Source organism: Patagioenas fasciata, chromosome Z, assembly GCF_037038585.1.
Source record: "Patagioenas fasciata isolate bPatFas1 chromosome Z, bPatFas1.hap1, whole genome shotgun sequence".
Taxonomy (NCBI): Eukaryota; Metazoa; Chordata; class Aves; order Columbiformes; family Columbidae; genus Patagioenas; species Patagioenas fasciata.
The window spans coordinates 57,095,330-57,107,862 of record NC_092560.1 but is presented as its reverse complement, the minus strand read 5'-3'; the positions used below and the strand labels follow the sequence as shown (position 1 = coordinate 57,107,862).

The following is a 12,533-nucleotide window of genomic DNA, read 5'->3' as shown; positions in this document are numbered from 1 at the left end:
TATTTCCAAATAGAGTACACAAGTATTCATATGCCCGAGTATACAGTGAGGTTTTGTTTGGTTTTTTTTTTTTTTTCTGGAAAGACAAATTAATACTTTAAAATGTGTTCCATATAATTAATTGTAACCATTATGTTTTCTGTGTTTTCAGCTGATGTATGTTATTCATACTACTAAAACCAGCTATGTGCTAGTCTGGAAAGTAACTGCTAAGATACCAGGAAGTGTTTCCATATTTCACAGAAAAAAAAAAAGAGATACCATGTGTCGGGGTTGTCTTTTAATTTAATATTTCGTTGTGTTACTTTTAACCACAGACAGTTATACACTATGCTGTCAGTCTTGTACCTCATGTAAAAAGAAAGAGCAAACTTCATCCAAATAGCAGAACCTAAAATGACTAGTAGTTATATTACCTTGTATTATGTGAATGTCAAGATGTCTCTGTAAAAGTGTGTCATTTTGATCAGATACGGGTCTGTCAGCATCCAAACAACCTAAGGCTTTTTTTAAGCTGACCCAAAAGGAAAGGTAAAGTTAATATCAGTGATCTGTTCCTTCACAAGTTATTTTAATATCTGAGCTCCTCCTGGCAGTGCTCTGAGTGACAGGAATAGCATTTGTTCTGTGTGTTCCATGTGTTCTCTTGTATGCTATTGCCATGAGAGAACTGTGTTTAAGAAAGGATTTTGTTCAGAGTTTTTGTGATTTGTTCAGTATGTTTCTCTGGCTTTTTAAAACTTGTTTAAAGATATGCGCTACTACGTACTTCTTTCAAGACAGGCAAGTTCAGAAACACATTTCACACTTAAAGTAAGAGGTAGTGATGCTGTGATGCCTGTTTCTAAGAAGAATTGTTACTCACCCTTAGACTCTTCAAGAAAAATAAAACTTTTCCACACTCTTCTATTAATTATTGTGACAGAAAGTGTCACTGAAGCCATGGAACACCTTCCCTCTCTACACCTGCAGTTTTTCTTGGTCTGTATATACTGAGCCTGGTCATTAACCATTCTGAAAATAAGAACTGAGAATCTTAGCTTGATTCTGCTCTACAATTGGGATCCTGCGTTGCTTAACATTTCCTGTGTAAGCATTAGGCATGCAGTCATTCGCACTCTTCCAGGGAAAAGGGGCAACTCCAGTGTGTCCCACCTCCTCTTCATCGATCATCTGTACAATTCCACACGAAATTGGTCTTATGACCATCTGTTTCCATTTGCTAGAGAAGTGATAAGCTACATGACCAGTATAGACCAGACAACCAGCTTTTGAACAGCTGAATGTATCTGAGAGGAGTTTTGCTTAATACTCCCAGAGGAAGACATATTTGCTCACTGTGACTTATTACACCAAAAGGATGTTCTGCCCATTTTGTATAATACAAGCTGGAGGCATCGTGCTGAGTGCTTGCTGTTACACATTTGTGAGTGCTGTTCTGTTCAACAGCATGAGACAGGATCTCCTACCTAGCAGGAGGTAACTGAAAGGTTTTTTGTAGATGCTGCTGTGAAAGTTAGAAAAACAGGGAATAAAGGAGTACACTTAGCCTCACAGCTGAACCTGCAGTTGTGGCTGCCAGCACCACTGAGTCCTGGGCCTGCCAGCTGAAGCACTTTCTTGCTTTGCCTCTGCTATCCTTTTGTTCATGGGCTATTTCTGTTCAAGCACTGGGTTAACCAGGTGATAATGGTTGTCTGGGACTAGCTGTAATCTTCAAGTCTCATTGCCCCATCTCTGGGCAAACCAGATGGCATGTGATGTATTATCTAGCTTCCTCTGACACAAAGGTTTCTTTATAGCAAGTGTAAATTTGAACACTTATTATTGATTTTCCCAGCTGATTGTTTTCCAGCATTCTAGATCTCATGTGACTGTCGCTCTTTGTCTCCTGGTGAAAAGTAACTAGGCTTCATACTAATTTTAAAAAGTCCCTATAAAATGAAACAAGAAAATATTTAAGAGCTATGGAGTTCTTAAATGTAGTGAAATATTGTTTTTCCATCATTTTTATCTAGAAGCTGTACAAACAGTTAGCAGCTACTACAGAAATCGGGTGGACAAGAAAAATTGCATTATTATATCCCGAGATCATCTTCTGATCAGTCATCTGCATGATGAAAGGGATGACAGAGAGGCGGAGTGCCACACTTAGCAGGATGAGACATATATTTTCTTGTTATTTTTATTTCTAATTTTGTGAGCCCAGTTGCTGCCCTGCTTCCTCTGTTTTATTCCTCCCATCTCACAGCTGATAATTGATTTTGATTAGCCCATGCTCCAATGTTGATAGTAATTACAAAACTACAGCTTGCTTCTGAATGTGAGAGAAGTTAAAGAAAACTCTCAGTTACCAATGCTGAAGAAAAGTAGCCATGACTATGCATGTGTGCCTGCGCATTCATGAAATGAAGGGGGAGGGAGTGGGAGCTTTTAAGCCTCTGTTGGGCTTAAAATGCTTTTCTCTGTGATAAATGTGGCTCTGAAGGCAGTGGTGTCATTTCATACACTTGCACAATGGGCCAAATCCAAGCTCAAATCACATCAGCTTCAAGGCTTGATCTGGAAACTGCACCGCAGTCAGGACAATGGACCTACAGGTACCTTTTAGACTTGGATAACGGAGTTTGGTTTAACTTGTGAATTGGGATGTTTCTTTAAAAGCAGTTAGTTCAAAGTGGTTGTGCTTACATTGAAAGGCATTCTTTTCAGTCTGAAATTTGGCTGATATTTTTCCTTTATAACAGATGGATAGTTGTATTTCTGGATGCCATGCCTAGGTCCGCATGAATCTATTCAGCTGTGAGGAATTCTATATCTAATCTGACTATTAACATTTTACACTTAAAAAATCATTATCTCTAATTTATCTAACCTATTAGCGCCAATATGCAACAGTATAGTAGCCAAGCATTTGTGACCTCTCTGTGAGACTGAGAAAGGGTTTTCTCTAAAAGCTTAGCTAGGTGACTTGAAGGTCCAATAGATTTCAACCATGCTGCAGAGACTTCAGAAAATATTCATGTCTTTCCTTCTCTAATTGAAATTTAAAAAACATTAAAGACTGTGAATGATGGTAACAACAAGTTACATGCTGTAACCTAAATAAAGATTTTTTTTTCTTGTGATTCAAAAACTTTTGGTATGAGAAATCTTGAATTGGTACTTCTGATAATTCTGCTGTATGTATATGCAATGATTTATTGCCTTCAGTCTCATCCAGAGGATGATGCTAAGAATATATTGTCACTGCTCACATCCTATAGTTTTGTCACTTTAAAATTGCTGCCTTCTAGGGTATATTCAACTAACCTGTGTTCTCTGAATAGCTGTGTTCCTCATATGCTTTGACATGCACTACAACAGGTGCTGTTTAAATGAGCCTAGCTTGGCAGACAGTTCAGACTGACCTATAAAATTGACAGATCCTTAATAATTTTTTACTGTTTGAGTGTTTTTATGTCATCTATGGACTTTATCATCAGTTAGTATGAATGTGTAGAAACTTGATAATATAATTGAAGAGTATTTATCTTCAATTTCAGGTCTGTTTCCTCTGAAAAATATGCCAATGGTACTATTCACAGCACTGAACGGTATAGATACAGTATAGTATTTATAGATACAGACTTTCAAATGTTCACAGGAACTGATGTTTTCTGTTGTTATTCAGAGAGAGTGGATGTCTGTTGAAAATCTGGCTACTAGCTGAAACAGTAAATTGATTGTGCTTTGACTCAGCAGATTAAGTTAATTTCAAATCAAAGCCAGCAGAATGAAATACTGATTGTATGCCCTTCATTTGTGCCCATAACATGTGGGAGATGGTTACTGGGAATTCAGTCTGGACAAAGGCAACAGAACTGAAGCAGTAGACATCAGGTAAAACCAGAGCAGATAATTGAGCTGTGCAGTATAAGTTCAGCTGTTACCAGAAATGAGATGGGCATGTGTTTCCTACAACATTCATGGCTAGAATTAAATTCTTCAAGGTATCGTTTGAGATTATTGTAAAGAAGAACCTTAAAGAGTGCCTATGCTACTATCAATTCAATTTAACATTCAGAATTAAGTCTTTAAAAATATCAGCATTCATTACAACATGGCATTTGTCAGCTGGATTTACTGAGTATGGCAGAACTAGTTGTCATTCTGGACAATACTGTAGAAAAAAACTGCTTAATTTCTTCCAACTTTTATCTTTTTCTTTCCTTTCCTTCTAGCACCTCAAGTGAACTGTAAGTTAGTAGCTACAGTTACAGTACACCAGAAATGGCTTTTTTGTGTGTTCTGTCACGTCTTTCTTGTGACAAGAGACATGATGGCATTTTTAAAATTTTTATTAAGAGAAAAAATAAAATTGGGAAATACATTAGCATGTTAATGGGCAAATGTAAGAAGTCCTCAAAGCAAATTAAGGCCATCAGGTTAATGTCAGCACTGCTAAAGGGTATATGTTTTGAATGATACATTCTTTCTGCTTCCACCTCTAAAATTTCAGTCTTATGTTCATGCTCAGCATATGCTTGATCTACAGATAGGCTATTTTTCTTTTACCTCTCAATGTTGAATTTAGTTCTATCATTTAAGAAAAATCCAGTGTTTGCTGTATATGAGGGAACAAATCTGGAAAGTGCTTCTAGGCAAATTTAGCCTCCATCCCTCTTTGCCAAAAGAGGTGACCTGACCTGCGGCACAATTTGTGCCGTTCTGCTGCACAGAGTGCAGACGCAAGCCGTGTGTGCCATTCCCTGCGCATCCTCGGAGCTCTGTTCCCTGGGGCTCTGTCCCAACATGACCTGCATCGTGTCCACTGGCAATCTGCACACAAACTGAGTGTCTGCTGTGCAGCTGAAAGCAACTGCCACACAGCAGTGCAGCTTAGAGCTGGCTGGAAAAATATTCTGAGTGTGCCGATATTAAATGTATTAACTTGGGCAGAGATTTAAGCACATTCCTTTTTTGCCATAGTTTTAGTTTTCAGCCAAGCAGGTGCAAGAAATTGTACACTGGTGAATAGTTTCATGTTTTTTTTCCTATTTGAAACAAAAGAATGAAATGCTAATACTGCATAAATTATATCCTGTGAAAAGAAGACAGTGAAATTTAAGGATTAATATTTCAAAATAATCACAGTTTAGTATTTTTTTTTTCCATTGTATCTAAGTCTTTCTTGTGGCAATGGGTGAACATAAGGGAAAAGAAGACTGGTATTCTTTATAGACTTAAATATAGGAAACAAAAAACACATTTTAAAGTTTGTGAAATATTGTAAGTGGTTGTAATTACAGGAAATTTACAGTTTTCCCTTTTAGTGTACACTATTGGAAAACAACTTTTTTATGCACAAAATGACACTAAGATTCTTTTCACTTTTTCTTTTCACTTTTTATTCCTGTAAGAAGAAATAAGGCCAGTTGCAAACTATATCTTATCTTTCTAAAAAAGAAGTTGTATTCCTCACTCAAAATAGTATCAAGACATTTATCAAAAAGTTATTTTTGGTGGAATGTTTTAAAATATTTAAGCAAAACTGTATTCCAGGTCAGTTTGCTTAGCCATTTTTCACCCATTGTCTTCCGTGATGTTTCTCCCAGCATATCCAAAAAAAGAATATCACCACATTTCAAATGCAAGGACAGGGCATATACTTAGAGATTTGAACATCAGCATATTCTGCAACTAGATCTTCCTTTAAAAAAAATCTATGGTGATAGGAAAATGTTGCAAATAGAGAGTTTCATATTTTTAATTACAACTTTCTATAATTTTCAGCAGATCACTCATGTCAGACCAACAACAACAACAACAAAATCTTTGAAATATCCTCAGTGTCATCCAAACTATTTTTTTGTTTCTTGAAGTTTTGGATGTGCCAGAAAGTAATGTATTACCCTGTCTTATCACTGACATTGCCGAATACAAGGTTTTCATTTTTTTTAAAGGCTCTTCCTGATAAAATATCTGATGTTAGACTTAAGCAGCACAGTAGCCTGAACAACATTACCTTGATGAAGATATTTTCTTATCTTTTTCTTTTTACTAAACCTTGATTTTAAATAGGCATATTACAAATGGAAATTTATGCAAATCCTTATCCTAGTGTTTTTTGTCTTGAAAATAGTAAACCTTTGATTTAAAAGTTCGAATCTCATCATAAAATGTTTTCAGTAGATTTACTGTTAAAAAAAATTATTCACCCATTGTAGTAGTTAATCAGGAAATACAGCTGTTAAGTTTTCATAACATTTTTCATTCTTTCCTATCTTATGTTATTAAACCACAGAAAGAAACACACTTTTGGAACTTAAATTATCCATATGTTGTTCTTGGTCGTGTTGGCCTTTGCTCACACTTGCTCCTTTCATTAATTTTGCTGTGGGACTAACTGCTTCTGCAGAAGGTCCTACAGTCCCCTTGAACCTCCTTCCCTATAAATGTGCCATTTTCTTAGATACTAGGCAGCCACCCAATATCAGGGTGTCAATTCAACTGTCCTCAGCTGCATCAAACCATATTAATGTTGCCTACGTAACCTAGTAAGAAAAAGAAATAAAAACTGCCTGGACAGAATTATCTCAGGGTGACTTTCCCCTCAAATCTGAGCAGCACAGCCGAGTCATTAAGATGTTGATACTAACTACTCACATAATCATGCTGGGTCACTGGTGTCTGAGCGGAGCTACCCAGTGGAGTAGTAATATGTAGTAGTAATCTCAGTAATATGCTTCAAGAATTCACCAGTGAGAGTCTCATTTGACTTCCAGTGGACCTAAGTGGCCTAGTGAATGGCTTAAATAACTGCCTTTTTTTCCTTCTTTTTTTTTTTTTTTTCTTTTCCATCATCTCATGTGGTAGTTAATCAGCACAGCTGTTGAAAATAACTAGACATTACTTATTGCAGCATTGCAGACTGTGGCCTCTCTGTTAGCATCAGCTGCAGACTGGTAACTACATCACGAGTGTGGCTGCACCCCTTTTAGAGTCCCTCCCCCTACAGATAAGGGCTGACTGCAGTTCTGGTGATTAATTTCTTCTTGTTAGAGCTGGGCAGTAGTAAGGAAAGTGGCATCACTCCTTTCCTAAGCCAGTTTTCGTCACTCATAAAAATGTCTTGTGGCAGTACTGTCTGTTATGAACCCACCAAAATCCCTTATTTGATAAAACCTGTCAGATCGTTCCTAGCTACTATCTACATCTGGCAAGAAGAGAGCCCTGTCTGAGCTATCCTCACACTTCAGTTCTAATTCCCAGGACCATATGTGGCAGAATTATCCTCTAGATGGTGAATTTCTGGCCCTTGCTCTTTATGATCATGCAACAAGAAACAGAACATGCCTGTTTTGTAATCTTCTATCTCTCAGCTGGCTACCGAACTGAACACCAATAATTAATAGTAATAGTGCAGATGTGACAGTGTGAACATAAACATACTTCGTGGGACTGGAAGTTTCACAGTGGAGTTTCATTGCATGGCTGATGAGGCAATATGAATACTCAGCTATTTAAAGAACTGTTAAATAAAGGAGGTGTCTTCTGTTCTGTACCAGATCCTGCTCTTCAGATATGAACACTGAGGGCTACACTGAAGTAGATGAAAGCAAACCAGATGATCAGATTAACCTCTAAATGTTGCCATGCTGAACTGTTATCCATTAATTAGACTATACTGAGATACTCTTAATGAGTTTTGTCTGGTTTTGCATGGACTGTAAGATAACACTTCTATTTTTCAAAAAGTTAAAGTGGAAAATGCCTTTGAGAGGCCAGTAATGAGATGCTGGAGTTTATCAGGAAGATAAAGAAACTTAATCATGGTAATATAAGCATATACTAAAGAAGGTACATGAAAGACTGATTCCAATATTGTCTAGTCTGTCTCTTTATTTCAGAGAGACAGAGCCAATAGCAAAAGAAACAAAACCTGGCATGTGATCATCAACTCACAATATTTAATTCTATTGGTAAGATGGTCATAAAATCCTGTGGCAATCATAGTTTTTATTGGCTGAACCATAAATAACGCTCTTTTTATCTCCCTGTAACTGTGCAAGTTGACAAAGTTACACTAACAGTCAGAATTCCCAAATGAAATCTCTGCTGCCAGCCAACAACATGTGAGTCTTATCAGTGACTCAGTAATGTCTCTAAACAGTTCCCACTCTCAGCTCAAGTTGCAGAAGATTTACTTTTCGTCATGCTCTAATACTCAAAATCTGTTATTCTTAAATTCAGAGGAATATTATGGCCCCTGCACCAAACTGAAACCTTGAGATTTGCTGAAGGAGCTGTTCCTTTGCGGGATTTCAGTTTTGCAGTTGTCTTCTGTGGATTGGGATATGTCAGTAGCACTAAAGGCTGCAGCTTCTTTCATGCAGCCTGGAGGTTATTTGTTCAAAAAGCCAACAAAACCTAGACTGTGCGAGTCAGGAGCAAAGCAGCGTACAGCCTTTGGGCCATATGAAGAGGTTTAACTGAACTCCCTCTCCCTCATTAGCTTCCTCACCTCTGTTCCCCTTGGCTCCCATCCTTTGTCCTGCGAGCTCCTCTGCTTTTGATTTCTCCTCTCCTCTGCGTCGTATTTCAACATGGCTTGTTTGGATTGTCAAGCATTCTCAGTTTTAAAAAGATGATAGATATGTGAGATACAGACTGTGCGTGGGTGAGTGCAACAAGTTGTACTGGAATTCAGCCCTCTGATAAAGTAGGAAAAGTGCCATCAGTGTTCTAATATTAAAATGCAAACTGCAAAGTGACATCCAATGTAATACGATAATAGTGCTTATTGTCAAAGCACAACTTAATGCTATTTAGGTCTGGCCTAAAAATGAAGCAACCTTTCGAGTGTCTTTCATCAGAATATTGAAAAGCCTTGCCACTAAACTAAGACATTCGTAGTGTATGTTTAATAATGAGTGTTTCCAATTTAAAAAAAAAAAAAAAAAAAATCTATTTTTTTCAGTCCCATTTGTTGTTTGAGCCACTGCCAAATCCACGTAGAGAACATAAGGGCACGAAAAATATAATTTTTTTTGAAGTCTCAGTTTCAAGTTGTGAACAGTGACTTAAATCTTTAAACTATTATGGTAGTAGATTCCAGCTGACTGCCAAAACTGATTGCATGGTGCTTAAAGAACTCTATATTTCAGCTTCTTAGGAAGTTCAGGACACAGATATTTTCCAAACAGACTATATCTGGTAGAAATCCAGCACATCCGTAGAAGCATTAAAACCTATCTCTATCTGATTCTTACAAAAAATCCAAAGCTATAGCGTCGAGAAGGAGTTTACATCAAAAATGTATTTATATTCAGTGCGGGTGTGACAGGTATCTCCTGTTTCCAAACCCCTGGTAATACAGTTAGCATAACTAATGCCATTATATAAGGCAAACCGCCATCCTCTGTGACCAAACTGGTCTTGTATTTGTTCCCTTTCCCCTCTTTGTGAGGCCTTGTAGATCCTGTGAATCAAGTAGACAAACCAAACAGGTTTCTTCTTCCCCTTCCTACTGGTCTCAAGGTGCCTGGGTGCCAGGCTGATTACTCCCTTCCTTACTTGAAGGTCCCAGTCACCTGGCCAACCTGGTGGTGGCAATGATCATGTCACAGAGCAGAGAAGCGTAACAGCACACAGAGCATTTTCCGTAAAACCAAACAGTTACCAATCTTAAGTAGGGAACCTGGACCAGAACCACTGCTGGACAGTGAGACCCATGACCCCACATGGCCAGGGATGCCTCCATCACCATCTGTGTCCTCTGAGGACTGAGTGTCTTGTCATCTTTCATATGATTTTTGATTTTGGATTACAGCTGTTATACTCGTACAGCAAACCATGTATTAAGATATGACCCAATCTGAAGAGGCTCTAAGTGATTAGAAGTCATACATTAAATTCTGTATTATGCTACTTCTAGATTGTACTACAGTGATTCTGCTTGTAGAAATCCTGTGCCATTCTAATCGTAAATTCTGTGCTATACTAATTGCAAAATTCTGTTAAGAAAATAAAGCTTTAATTGTGTTTAGTGTCATCATTCTGCCAGGCATCCCTAAGAAGAACCTGTCTGTCCCTTAGTGTCAGGTGATAGCGTGTTATAGACAAACATTTCTGAATTTCTAGGTTTATTAATGTAGAGTTATTATAAAATAAGGAAAAAGAATAGAAAATATCTTGTTCATCCAAATCAGAGGTTCTGCTTCTACACAGTACTCACTCATGTTTCCCACAATACAAAAGGAAAAAGCGCCTTTCTCCTTCTGGGGAATAAGTAGGACAGAAAAGCCTGTCTTCCATTTGGGCCAAGGTTTTGTGTGTTTCTTAAATAGGCTTTAGCAGAAAGCATACTTCAACAGCATCTGGTTTCTCCAGACACCATGTGACACCTGTGCAGAACCAGCAGTGAAAACAGTGAACCTTGGACTTCACAAGCTGCTTATAAAACTCCTCAGGGGGACCAGAGGAGTGACTGCCTTTCTGCTTCAATCCTTCTCTGTACTGTCCACCACCTCAGTGCCTGAACACATTGCCATTGCCTTTTCTGTATAATGCAGTGCTGCACAGAAAGATGCAGACTAGCTGAAATGCCCCAGTGAGATTCTGGGAAAACAGTATTTCCAATACTGAAGCTAATTTTCTCCACACCGACTTGGGTATCTCTGTGCAGCGCTTGGTTCGTGCAGTATAGACCTTATGTCCAAATTATTCCTGCAAAGTCATTGCAATTCTCCCTGTGACAAAACCCAGCATATATAGCCTCAGCAATTTAAGGATGCTCATTGCATGGGATCAGGCAGTGACAGCTCAGTGATCAGGTGTAACAAATATTTAATCTATACATTAGTGCTTCAGTAGGAGACTGTGAGCTGTGGTTTCAGTGGAGCTGGGGACAGGGAATTAGAAGGCACTGGGTCTTGGCATAACTCTGGGAAACACTGAGCAAAGTGTGGAGAAGCAAACGATAGTACATACCAGGTCAGATCTAATCCTACCAGGGACAATAGGGATCTCACTCCATCCTTTTGTCTTTCTTGCTACTACTGTGATTTTAAAAAAATCCAATTAAACTTTGATTCACACATGAAATCACAGGAAGAGTTGTAGCTGCCCAGTATGCACAGCAGGGAAGGCATTCATAAGCTCTCCACCCCCCTCTACTTGTAGCAAACATGCTCTGCCATGAATTCACATCATAAGAGGAGCATACTCCAAGGGGAAGAATAAATCAATGTATTTTATCTTGAATTGCCTCCTGTCACTTGCACTGTAAATCTCTATTTACAGTGCTTTGTTCACAGCAAGTGAAAAGAAGGTGCGATATCAATTAAAAAACACAAATTGATAGGGAATTACTCCCCTGGAAAACTGTAATACTGTCAAAACTGATTTCAGGCCCAGTTTGACAGAGACAAATATGCACAATATTACCAGTTTTTTCTGTATTTACATTTTAAACTGTGTATTTCAGATGTACACTAAACATCAAATCTAGAATCTGTCATGTGAGTCAGTTGTTTTTTCTCTTGTTCCTGGGCGGCAAAACTGTAGGCAATCCATACTAACTGAACACATGAAATACACACTTAGCTATATGTACATATTAGCAGAGGCAAAGTGTACTAAAGGAAGCAAAAATAAAGAAAAAATTCTGTTTCAAAACAATTCTGAAGAAAGAACATGACTCTAGCAGTTTCTGCAGCAAGTCAGTGAGAGGAACCTGTATATTACAACTCCCTTGCTGCAAACAAGGAGATAATAGCACTGAATATTACAGCCTCTGGGAGAAAAGAACAAAATATGAACCAGGCAGAAAGGATGGGGATGAAAACCTTCCTTTGATGTAATATTCAATATCAGTCCTTTCAATCTTGGTTACTGGGAGAGAGTTGGCAAACACATCATCAAGACTCAGCGACAAGTCACCCACATGAAACCTGCATCTTCAATGAAAATTTAAAAAAAAAAAAAAAGAAAAAAAACAAAAGGAGAGTGACATAAATTAAAATTACATGTGTGTAAGTTGTGGGAAAGTTGAGAGAAATAATAAGTATCATTTTTGTATTACATTTTTAGATGCAGAAATTGTAATTAGCCATCTTAACCTCTCTCCATATTTAGTACAGCCTTTATAATCTATGTTTTTTCTGATCTTTTAAACCACAAAAGTTCAACACTTTACATAGCAGGTAAAGTTACATTTCTAAGCAGATTTAAAGACATTTCCTTCATGGATTAAGGAAAATTTTTATTGGTAGTTCATCTTAAATACAAATATTTATTCATTTTTTATAATCTTCACGGAGTTTTTTAATCTATGTATGTGAGTAGCTTACAGAAAATATAAAAAGTAACCAAGAATGAACAGGAAATATTCCCTCTAGATGAAAATTCATACAATATCTGTTAGGAGAGATTTATATTCTGAAAATCATAGCTGTTTAAAATGGCTTTTCAGTCTCCATGGAGACTCTTCACTGGGTTAGTTACTGCAGTCAAAGCTTAGATGTATAAACAAAAGCATGAGTATCATA

The 12,533-nt window shown here is 37.6% G+C and overlaps 1 protein-coding gene across 1 annotated transcript in view; it reads left to right on the top strand.

Moving 5' to 3' along the window:
* RAB3C (RAB3C, member RAS oncogene family) overlaps window positions 1-12,533 on the top strand; it is a 134,917-nt gene that overhangs the window by 70,348 nt on the left and 52,036 nt on the right. The window lies entirely within an intron of this gene.